General features: G+C 35.8%; 1 pseudogene; it reads left to right on the forward strand.

Moving 5' to 3' along the window:
• Positions 1-10006: 10006 nt before the first annotated feature.
• On the forward strand, positions 10007-10923 carry LOC119532897 (annotated as a pseudogene).
• Positions 10924-12451: the final 1528 nt, after the last annotated feature.

Here is a 12451-nt window from a genome sequence, read left to right on the forward strand (position 1 = left end):
GGTGTAGTGAAATATTACAGTATCGCAAATTATAAATAACTTGGCAAAACAGACTATATCTTATTTTTTCTACATCCCACAGGTTAAATTTGATTCAAGAAGTTTTAGAAATTGAGTATCTAGTTCATGCAAAACCACAGAATACCAATTCAAGAATAAGTAAGACAGTTTATCTTCAAGTAGTTTGTAATTTAGAAGGGCAATTAAAGAAAATAAATAGAAATACAATGCAAAATAGAATAGTTTACATGTTATAAGAGAAGTGCAAACAAATGATATAGGAATTCCACATTGGGAAAGATAATATCTTGTTGGAAAGATCAGGAAAGATGGGAGAACAATGAAGAAGGAGGAGGGTGGAGGAGGGAAACAGAAAGGGGAAGGAAGAGGGCAACAAAGTAGCCTTTGTGAAGAGAACAACACTGTAGTATTAATGGAGATGCACTGTTTTGAAAGGCAGAGACAGTGAGTGAAGGAAAATTACACAGTGCATATAGAACCAGACAAACAAATGCATGAGTGAAGAAAATTGGAAGTGATCCCAGAACAACTACTCCAGCTTGGCAAGAGAACATATGCCACAGAGTTTTATTGGACTGTATTTTGGAAGACCTCAAGGAAAGGCCTTGTAATTTTATACTTAACGTGTTGGAACATGGATTGCTATTTTCCATTCCAGTGCAGGAGAATATGCTTTAGGAAAATGTCACTGACAGTGGCTGTGGAATTGACTGGAGGGGGAAAAGGCTACAGGTTATTGGAGACTATTGCAGAAGTTTCCTGTATTCCCATGGATGCCATTAGACAGGCATAGACAACGAAGGGATAAAAGTAATAAAATTTCATGGATAGAAATTTCAGACTTAACTGATTGCAAGCAAAGGCCAAGAAGAGGCAAGAAAATAAGATTATAAAAGACATGGGAAGAAAGAGAAGGGTTTTCTAATCCAGGGAATTTCAAACGTTGATCCATGGACCCCTGGAATGTTACACAGGTGCCTTATGTGCTCTAAGGAAAGTGGAGGCTCCAAATATCCACCCACCTCCAATCTGCTGCTCTCGGGGCAGCTTTTCACTTATCTGTTTATGTAGTAAGCTCATGCAATTTCATATTTTAAAAACTGTTTCAGTGCTTATTTTTATTTTGTTTGAGAAATGACTGATTTAGCTCAATCCCCTTCTTCTGCACAGGTGGATCTGAAATTCAAATAAGTTAAGTAAATTTCTCAAGATTCCAAAAACTGTGGAGCAGTTTTGAGTAGAAACCATGTCTCCTGACTGAAAGTCCAACATTTCTCAACATAGTGGAATGAGTCATTCAACCAGCAACAGTATCAAAAAGGGGTTACCCCTACTGTATAAATATTTGATGGACCCCATAAATATTCATTATCAGCTGCTCAGATATCACTGTATGAGGGAGCATGTTTGGATTAAAACTTTCTATGGATTTGGACATAAATGATTGAGGAATAAATAGTTGATATGGAATAAGAAGGCTTACTTCCAATATATTTGTAGAGAGGTGGCTTTTGTTTCTTTAAACGTCAGTGAAGAAATTCATTCATTCACTATTTATTCAATATTCATTCAACAATATTTATTTCATGTCTACGAAGTACTAGTCAATTTTCTCAGCTTAATGCATACACTAAATGAAGCAAGCAAAACCCCTCTTCTCAGAAAAGTTTTGTTGGTTGATTGGAAGATGCAGATGATAAAAAAGAAATAAAGTACAATATATAGCATGGTAAGTAGTAAAAAATGCCACTGAGCAAAATATAATAAAAAAGAGAGGGATATGGATTGTTGAAAATGGAGTTTTAAGTAGGGTTTTCAGAGAAATCGTCACTGATATGACTTTAAGAAAAGACCTGACTGAGTTTAAAAAGCAAGCCATGCCATTGTTAAATGGAAGAGAATTCTAGGAAGAAGGAACAGCAAATAAAAAGAGCCTGGGGCAAGGAGCTGGAATTTTCTAGGAACAGTAACAAGACCTTCAAGGAAACATTGTTGTCCCTAGTGGTGCGAACTTAAAACCAAAACCGAAACCTTTAATCACATCACTACTTATGGGCAGGTCTTAATCTAGGAACAATTTTTTGCCTCTTTCCCTCTTACTCTTTATCCTTATTTTGTTCACAGCCAGTCAACTAATAGATTCTGTTTCCATTTCTTAATACATCCTGGATATAATTACATTGAAACTCCATAATATTTTTAAAGGTGCTGTATTAGCTCAGACCAAAAGAGACCTTCAGGACTCTAAATGTTAGCAGACTGGGAGTAAACTAAAAGTTCTATTCATTAGCATATATAGACCATTTCTTATGAAAAATGAAGAAGAGTTCAGAGTGTGGAGCTTAGTTCTACTCAGTTCAATGAAATAGGAAACCAGCCCAAGAGGCAGAACCAGGTCCTAGTCAGGGAACATTTCCTGCCCTTGGAGTCCTGGAATCTAATGAAATATGTCCAGAATAGCTGTGGGCCAGAGACTACATGTACTTTTATTTCCCCTTTTTGAATTGGCATGTCTATTGCAATTATCTGCTCCTTTTCTCATCCTTGCATGTTGGGCATGTGGGGAAGAGAGCAATGACATCTTTTCATTCAGACATATCCTTATGAAGAGGATCTAAGCTCAAATATCCTCATACATATCTGGAGTTGATATAAGAAAATAAAAATAAAAAGATCCTGGACTTCTAGCCATATGTTTTAATTGGTTGAGACTCTGGAACCCTTTGAATTGAATAAGCATATTTTCCCCACAGGAGGAATGTAAATAATTGCATCCAGAGAGTAGAACGTGATAGGCTGAATTCACAAACAGAATATTTTGCACCCCCTTAATCTTGGTTAAGCTGTAAGTTGTTTGACCATTAGAATGTGGCAAAATTGCTATCATGGGAATCCCATAACTGAGCCCTTAAGAGAGGAGCAGTTTTCACTTCCACCCTGCTGGGACACAGTCCCTGTGTAAAGAAGATCAGGCTAGACTACTGAAAGATGACACACCATGTGGAGAGAGGAAACCCAACTAGACCCCAGACATTGCAGCCACTCCAGCTGAATCTGGTTTGAATCTGCGTGTCCCCTAGAAAATCATGTTCTTAAAGTTAATCCATTCCTGTGAGTGTAATCCTATTATAAGTAGGCCCTTTTGATGAGGTTACTTTGGTTAAGGTGTGGCCTGAGGGTAAGTCTTAATCCTCTTACTGGGGTCCTTTATAAATGGGATGAATGTATACGTATATATATATAGAGAGAGAGAAAGCCATGGAAGAAGAAGCTGAAAGCAAGGAAACCCAGAAGAGAAGAGAGAGACCAGCAGATACCACCATGTGACAGAGGAATCAAAGATCACCAGCAGCCAGTCTTTAGGAATAAATCATCACCTTGATGACACCTTGATTTGGACATTTTCCCAGCCTCCAACCGTAAGCGAATAAATTCCCATTGTTCAAGCCAAACCATTTCACGGCATATTGCTTTCAGCAGTCTAGCAATCTAAAACAGCACCGGATATGTTCTGGAAGCCATCATGGGGCGCTGGCACCAGCTGAGCTCCCAGATGAATGCAGCTGCTTGACTGTCTCCTGTAGACTGCAGGGTGACATTCTTTCTCTTGTCCATATGGTTAAACTGAGAACTACTTGTCCCAAAATTCCCTTTCTTGCATGGTTCTGGATTAGAGTTATCTAAAATGAAATTTGGGATTGGAGAGGCAGCATGAAGGCACCAGCAATTACTTTTTTATTTAAATGAACTATTTTATTAGCATTCCATAAGAAAGCATTTCCATCCCAAAATGGAAAAGGTTCCCAGAAAATATTTCAGTGTAGATAGCTACAATTTTCTCTTATGATCTAGACCTCAAAAATTGTTCTGAAATTTCTCTTTGGCTTAGAATGAGAAGAGCATAATTTAGGGATATCATAGTAAAGGGACCAGAACAATGGAAGAGTTTGTCCAGTAAAACTATTGTATTTCCATTTTTTGGTAATTGTGTGTTAATTGCCCAAAAATAATAAGTGAGCTAGAGCTAGCAATCCATAGGATCTTGTTTTCTCTTTACCCAGTAATTATATTATCTAAAATCTGCTAATTTAATTTTATTTTCATAAAAATATTAACTTGACAAACATTTAGCATTTCTGACCCACAAAACAAAACATTCTGGTCAAGAATAAAGTTCCAATTTCATGGTTACTTCTCTGAGGGCATGGCTATATTCACTCATGTAGTAACAGTCTCATTAAAATGCCTTATATAACTAGTTTCTATGAAAAAAAACATTACAAAAGAGCCACTATAGGATTAAATTACACAATAGCTATACTTGATCTTGATTATCTATTAAATAATTTACTCTGTTTAACTTCTCATTAATTTTTCTTACAGATATTTCAAGTATCTTTACCTTGGAAGACTCATGGTACAGTGCTCACATTCTTCAACGAATTTCAATGCTCTACCACCTGATGGGTCATTACTGAATTCTATCATTAGCAAAAAGCTCTCTGGACAGTTAGAATAGTCAAGCCACAGACTGGGAGAAAAGAATCAGAATACATGTATCTGACAAAGGACTTGTATCCAGTATATATAAAGCACTCCTACAACTCAATAATAAAAAGATAACCCACTTGAAACATAGTCAAAAAGAACTCTGAATAAAAAATATATTGTAATAAATATTACATAATTTACTACTAATGTTTCTAAAATTTAAATGCAATCAAGTTACTTCATAAGAAAATTTATGATTCGGACTTTTTTTTGTAGCTTTAGCTAATTATTCTAAGTAGGTCATGTTCCTCAGTGGCATTTCTTAGAAATAATCATTCAATTAAACAGTTATTTCACAAGGGTTCATTTTTTATTCTTGGTTTTATCCTCAATTAAAGGATCCAGGATCAATGTAAGGATAAGCAAGGAATTCCCCCAGTTTGTTGCCCCCAGAATCATAGTAGAGCATTCGGAAGCAAACATCAGAAAAGAAACATGGATCTTCTAGTGCAAAACTGTCATTCATCGTCACCCATCTGAATAATTCATCATGGACCAAAGACTTTTGAAAACAGGAAATTGTGTGCTTGAAGTCTGAGACAATTTTGAACTGCTATAAAAGGTTTAACATGTTTACTTTCAATTTCTGTATGTATCTTGTCGCAGGTTTGTAACAAAATGTTCACTGAATGGCATTGGTCATGGACCATATTTTATGTGGCACTGGTTTAAGTAATCCCTTAGTAATATACATATATATCTAAATATATATAGATACATAGATACATATGGATATAGATATATATAGATATAGATAGGTAGATAAATCGATAGATAGACAGATAGATATTCCTCATTGATTTTCATAGCTGCATAGTACTCCACAGTAGGTGTAGCTTATTTTATTAAAACAATATTTTATGTATGTATGATTTCCAGTATTTTGCTAATAAAAATAATGCCGCATTACATATCTTTATGCATCTATCTGTTCTATATCTTTGGGATTGCCTCCTAGAAATGTCACTATTGGATCAACTGGTAAATGCACATGTATTTTGCTAAATACTGTCAAATGACCATCCACGGGTTGTGTCATTTCACATTCCTGCTGGAATTACCTCACCACAGCCTCATCAGAATAAGTTATACATTTAGAAATTTGCTATCTGATAGATGAGAAGCGCTTTTGACATATGATAGGTGAGAAGTGACATCTTGCTATAGATTTAATATGCATTCTCTTACTAGAGTTTCAGCATCTTTTATATAGTTAATAGTCATTTGCACTTATTTTCTCATTTCTAGGCAGCATGGTTGGTCTTCTGATTCTCTATCTTCAGTGGTTCGTTATGTATTAAGGCACCAATACTTTGCCTGCTGTAATTAACTGAAAATGTATCCCAGGTTTTCATTTAGGTGTTAACTCTTCTTCTGGTGTTTCTACCATGACAACTTATTTATGTAATCATTTTTGTTTTTAAATTTTCCCTTACTTTTGGATTTTCGGTTACAGTTAGGAATGATTTTCTCTCCCAAATCAGAGAAAACTTTGTGTTTCTGATATCTGAGTAGTTTTTTTTTTTGCATCCAAATCTCTGTCCCATTTTTAATATTTACAGGTAAGGTATGAAGAATGAATGTGATTTTATCTTTTGCTATGTATGCCTACCAATTATCGCAAAACAACATATTACAAAGTTCTTATTTCTCTGTTCATCTGAGGTGCTTCCTTCATCATATGCTTAATTTCCATGTGTAATTAAGTTTATTTCCAAGTTTTCCATTCTGTTTCTTTCAATTTTTGTAAATCCATTAATTGGTTTCATTTATGCAGTTTTACAGTATGTTTTTTGCTTTGTAGTGCTCCTTTTGCTTGTGTGTTTGCCGTTTTTTCCAAAATAATTTAGTAACCTACTTTTCTAGGTCAAAGAAGACTGGTATTTTTTGTTTTGGTATTGTATTAAATTTATAAATTAACATAAGGAGAAATGACGTCTCATGATAGTGTGTCTTCTTATTCAAGAGCATGGTATACATTTGTGCAAGTGTATATTTGTGTCTTATAGGAGAGTTTTAATACTTTTCCTTACATTGGTTTTGGGTATTTCCTTTAAATTTATGTATTTTTGGTCCTTTTTTGCTTCTATCTTTTATTTATATGAAGGCTATTGTCTTTTAAATGTCAATTTTATATATTATTACTTAACCAAATTCTATTATTTGTAGTAGCTTTTCCATTAAATCTCTTGGGTTGTGCTAATATATAATAAAACTTTCTGCAAACATGTATTGTTTTACCTTTTCCTTTCCAAGTTCTATACTTCTAATATCATTCTCTTGGGTAATTTTATTGGTTAATATTTCCCACTTGATTTCAGATAGTAAATTGGGGAAATATCCTTAAAAATAGTTTTGTATTTCCTTTGCACACCAGCAAAAAGGCTTTGCCATGATACTACAGTACAATAGCATGAAGAATTCATTTTGGTTAAGGTCAAAATCTTAAGAAGACCTCTCTGTAAGATGCACAAGTATGTCCAAAGGTACAAACAGGTTTAACCTGGTCTGTGGTCATATCACAGATTCCCTTTTTAGATTTTCTGGTTGAGAAAATCAGGAAGTAGGGCCAAGGCAAATGGTATCCAGGGAATTTTTCAGGAAATAAGGCAAAGAAACCATGAACAGACCAGTAGAGGGGACAGAAAATGGGAAAATAATACATTGTAGTTTAAATATCCCAGCTTTTGTTCAGACAAAGAATAAAATACAGATTAACCTGAGTCCTTCAGAACACCATACAGTAGAGACAATGTGAAAAGGGTAGATCTCACCCACTGAAAAGAAAAAATAAATAAGATTTTCTGAGTACATGCTAATTGTCAGTTAACCTAGTGCTTACAGACATGAATCTCATTTAATATTTACTATAAGGAACTGGGTATATTTTATAACTCTCATTAAGACTTAGAGTGATAATGTGGCAACCTACTCAGGGTCATATAGTAAAATCTGGCACTGTGATGTAAACTCAGAACTCCAAACCCAACATTCAGTGGTCTTTATAGCACACAATTGCATATAATGTAGCTTCTGCAAATTATTATTTTTTTTTACCTAATGAATAAAGCTGAGCACACATTAAATATTTTTATAATTCTTCTTAATAGAGTAAGATATTAATATGGCTTGCATCTAAATTTTCTTGGCTATTATTCTGGATTTTGATGAGATTTTAACTAAAGAGTTGATGATCTCTTAAAATCCTTTACATAATTAAAGTTTTAAAACCAGACATTACTTCATTTCCCTTAGCTCATAATGATTCAAGTGAATATGGTAAAATCTAAAGTCTCAAACATTCATTGACTCTTATTATTTACTTCATGAGTTTTTCTGCAAAAGAGATGCAGGCCTTGCCCTTATTTATAGAGGAACTGAGATATAATATTTGCAGCCCTGCAAGTCAAATAGTAGATCCTGTAAGTCTCAACTTTGCTGTGATCCAAAACAAAGGTGATTCTGTACTCTTCCCAATCCCACCACATCCATGCCCTGTACTTAAAACACTTAAGAGCAGTCATAACATTTTGTGATCTATCTTTAACTCTGGCCAAATCAACTAGAATGTTTCAGTAACTCCCACTGCAAATTAAATGTTAATATATTCCCCAAGCAGCAGCTGGTCTTTTTCATGCCATGCAATTCACTGAATCAATGATCTTCAACACAGACATTATAAATACAAAGGTCCCAAGGACTGTGAAACTTATTTACCCAGAAATTAGGAATATGTTGAATTAAGGTCACTCTGGAACACTTGCCACTGCTTTCAATGATTATTGATAGGTAAGTGGGAAAGACTTAAAATCATCTAGGTGAACCCACTCATTTTATTATATGAAGAATATGAGGCTCCAGTTGTTTCAGTAAATCTACCCAATCTCACAAAACTAGGATAGGATTTAGACCCACATTTCCTGAGTCTCAGACCATTGCTATTTCTGTTATACTAATTTGAGTGAGAGCTGTGCTGGAGACATCCATTTCAATATCAGGTACGTGGGTGCAGAGACCAATAATCTAAAAGTTTCAGGGGTTGGGTAAAGTCAGAAGATAAATGTGGAGTCAAAGAAAGGGCACCAAACTTCAAAACAAAAAGTGAGAGCAGTGGATAGATGCATGCCTAAATGGCGTTTAGTCTTGGGACCAGTTATTTAGAATGTATATTTATTGCAGAGTTTTAAGAAATAAAAGTTTCGTTTAGTGGTAAGGTGAAAGGTGTTTTGACATGGATTTTATGGATGCATGCCTAAATGGCGTTTAGTCTTGGGACCAGTTATTTAGAATGTATATTTATTGCAGAGTTTTAAGAAATAAAAGTTTCGTTTAGTGGTAAGGTGAAAGGTGTTTTGACATGGATTTTATGCATACATCATTTCAATTCACTTTCATTGCACTTTATAAAATCCTCTTTCTCAGTGAGAGAGCTTCTTTAACTAGCCTAGTTTTAACTGTTGAGACATCTTATATTATACAACTTCTTCAGAATTACCGTTATCATTTTCTTCCTCTGTATAATTCTGTCTCCTATTTGTTCAAAGTAAAGTTTGGAAACAGAAGAGTCTTCTGTTTCAAATTGCTTTTGTTTAAGTTTATAAAATCCAGCAGCAAAAATATCTGGCTTCCAGCAGCATGATATTTAATAGAGTGGTTTTATTTAAAATACACATGATAAAGTATGAAGCCCTCAGGCTCCAACCACACCATGTACATCAGGCTTTTAAAAATGCCTGGTTCTGGTGATACAGGGCAAGGGACATTGAGAAAGACTGCAGAACTCTGAAATGAAGGACCAGGAATGAAAGGCTATTTTATTTTTAATGAAGATTGATTCTGGACAATCTTCATTAAAAAATGGAAACAGGTGATGTTTCTTTGTAACCATCTTTCCTCCTCTAGTATTCTACTCCTTTTCCCCACCCACTGCAAGAGACCAGGGCCCATATTCCTTTCCACCATTGTGTTCCCACTAATAGTCAGTCATGATTTTCATACAAACATCCTCTGTCTTTCACAATTATCATCAAGTTTTGGAAAATGTTAACATTCTCTTCCCCTTCACAACCTGTTGGCAGCTAGCAGCAAAATTTTACAAAGTATTTCACACACCAAGGAGTATATATTCCAATAGCTTAATTTTTATTCATTTTATGAATATTTCCCTTTTACTTGTAAGACAAATTGCTAAGTCATAGGAATTAATCTTGCATTGAATTATTTAAAGTTTCCGGAAAGTCCACCAGGGGAAATATTTGACTACTGTGGGTAGGGCAGGGATACAGCAGGGATCAAATCATTCTATGCAAAAGGGATACAGCAGGGATCAAATCATTCTATGCAAAAGGTCTCACTTTGAGTTTGATCACTGTATTCTTTCCTAGTTAACCTCCCCTCTGGAAATGCAGAGCCCCAAACTCTGAAATCAAAGTAAATGGCCGGGGGCAATGAGTTAGTTGTAACTGAATTCCTACTAAAGGGTCCCTCCAGTTCTTGGGACCTCCAGGTCTTCTATTTCTTGTTTTTCTCCGCAGTTGATGCAGCCACAGTGCTGGGAAACCTCTGATTGTGCTCACCATCATATCAGAGCCACGTCTTCATGCCCCCATGTACGTCTTACTGGGCAGTCTCTCCTTCACTGACATGTCTCTGACCTCCTTTGCTACCCCCAAAATGATTGCCGACTTCCTCAGTGAGCACAAAACCATCTCCTTTGAAGGCTGCATCACCCAGATATTCTTCCTGCATCTCTTAGGAGGTGCTGAGATTGCACTGCTGGTCTCCATGTCTTTGACAAGTACGTTGCCATATGTAAACCCCTAAGTTACTTAACCATCATAAGCCAGAGAATGTGTGTTGGGCTTGTGGCCCTTTCCTGTATAGTTGGTATCTTCCATGCTTTGAGTCAATTAGCATTTACTGTGAATCTGCCCTTCTGTGGACCCAATGAAGTGGGCCGTTTCTTTTGTGACTGCCCCTTGGTTATTAAACTCACCTGTGTGGACACCTACCTTCTGAGGGTGCTCATGATCTCAACCAGTGGCATGATTGCCCTGGTGTGCTTCATCCTCTTGGTGATCTCCTACACTGTCATCCTGATCACAGTTTGGCAGTGTTCTTCTGGTGGCTCCTCCCAAGCCCTCTCCACATACAGTGCGCACTTCAGAGTTGTGGCCCTTTTCTTTGGCCTTCCACAAATTTTGTGCTCTCAGTATTCTATACCATGTTCACTCTGCTCTGGAATCCAGTGATCTATACCTTAGAAATAAAGATGTCAAGGATTCCATGTGGAAAGTAAGCAGCTGAATCTTTCAGTCTAGGAAGACTGGTCATATCCCTGATTTCACTTGAGCATAGATAAAATATTTGTTAAGCATTTACCCGCCTCATTCAGCTCGTCAACATACTGATGCTATTGCAGAAAATCAATATTCCTTCATAGCAGAACTACATCGATAATCAACATCAGCAGTCACCAAATTCTCTTCATGCAATATAACATTTACTACTGGGCATTATCAAACCCATACTCAACATTTTAGAGCACAAGGAATCATATTTAGAATATCTGACTTTTTTTATATATAAGCATTTAATTGAGTCTCTCCCTAAGACATTCATGTGTTCTAAGAAAGAGCACAGTCCTTTCCAGTCTCTTGCAACAGTCTCTTAAAAAAAGAGGAAAATCTGGAAGCACTTTGTATAGTACCCTGTACACTGTATAAGTGACAGAATTTTACAGTTGACAGTGGTACTGAATTTCTTAAGTTCAAAAGACAGAAGGAAATGGAGTGTTTTTGGTAAATAAAAATATTTTCTATTTAATATGTTTGTAATCCTTCTTTTGTAATAATAAGAATTTATCTTATTAACCTTCAGTCCCAAAGTTCCAGAGTAGATCACACAGTTTTAAAAGTGCAGTAAAATCCAGGAATATTTTTATAGTCTGGGATATATTAAAGATATGAAGGATCCTAGAATCATGTGTAATAAATTCCCCCTCACTCCCATTCTACAGAAAAGGAAACTAAGACCCAGGAATATAGTAACTTTTCAAGGTATTGCTAGTTAGAGGCAGAAATCTAAGTTTTTCATTTGCATATATGATATTTGCTTATTTTCTAAGCAGTAACAAGTTATTTTAGTGCCATGATACTTGATGCATGATTTGAGCCATTTCCTCCAGTTTAAACACAGTGTTTGATTAAAGTACCTCCTTGAAACAGTGGTCCTTCAACATATTTGATGTGACTAATTGCTGGAATTTTTAGAAAATGAAAATTGTATGGTCAAATCCATTTATTTTATAGATTATGAAATTGAGGACCAGAGAATAAAATAGCTTTCCCAAGTTCAGACAACTAATTGTTAATGATAGAGTCAAGCTTAGAAGATTTTGTCTTTCTCCTCTCTCTCTCTCTCCCAACTGAACAACACAAGGGTGGCCAGTTTATTTTTGAGCAAAATTTGTTCATTGTCATTCTGAGAGTACACAGTTTTTAATGCAAAAACCTGCACTACTGGTGTCTGTAACTGCTAATAATTAACCAATTGTCTGGTATTGTCAAAGTTTGCATAATATTTTGTGTAGCATTGCCCTGTAGTGGTGTTGGGGGTTAAATCATATCCCCCACAAAAAGGCATGTTCACATTCCAACTGCTGTTCCTGTGGGTGTGAACCCATTTGTAAATAGAAACTTTGAAGATGTTATTAGTTAAGATATGCCCAAATTGGCTGATGGCTGAGGGTGTCCTTATAAGCAAAAGAAATTGGTCACAGAGAGAGGAAGCCATGGGTAGCAGCCAGAAGCTGGAAGTTAATGGAACCCAGAAGAGGAAAAAGAATTTCTATCTCTACAGCAGTCAGCCAGCTTCTCCT

This window comes from Choloepus didactylus, chromosome 4, assembly GCF_015220235.1.
Source record: "Choloepus didactylus isolate mChoDid1 chromosome 4, mChoDid1.pri, whole genome shotgun sequence".
NCBI lineage: Eukaryota > Metazoa > Chordata > Mammalia > Pilosa > Megalonychidae > Choloepus > Choloepus didactylus.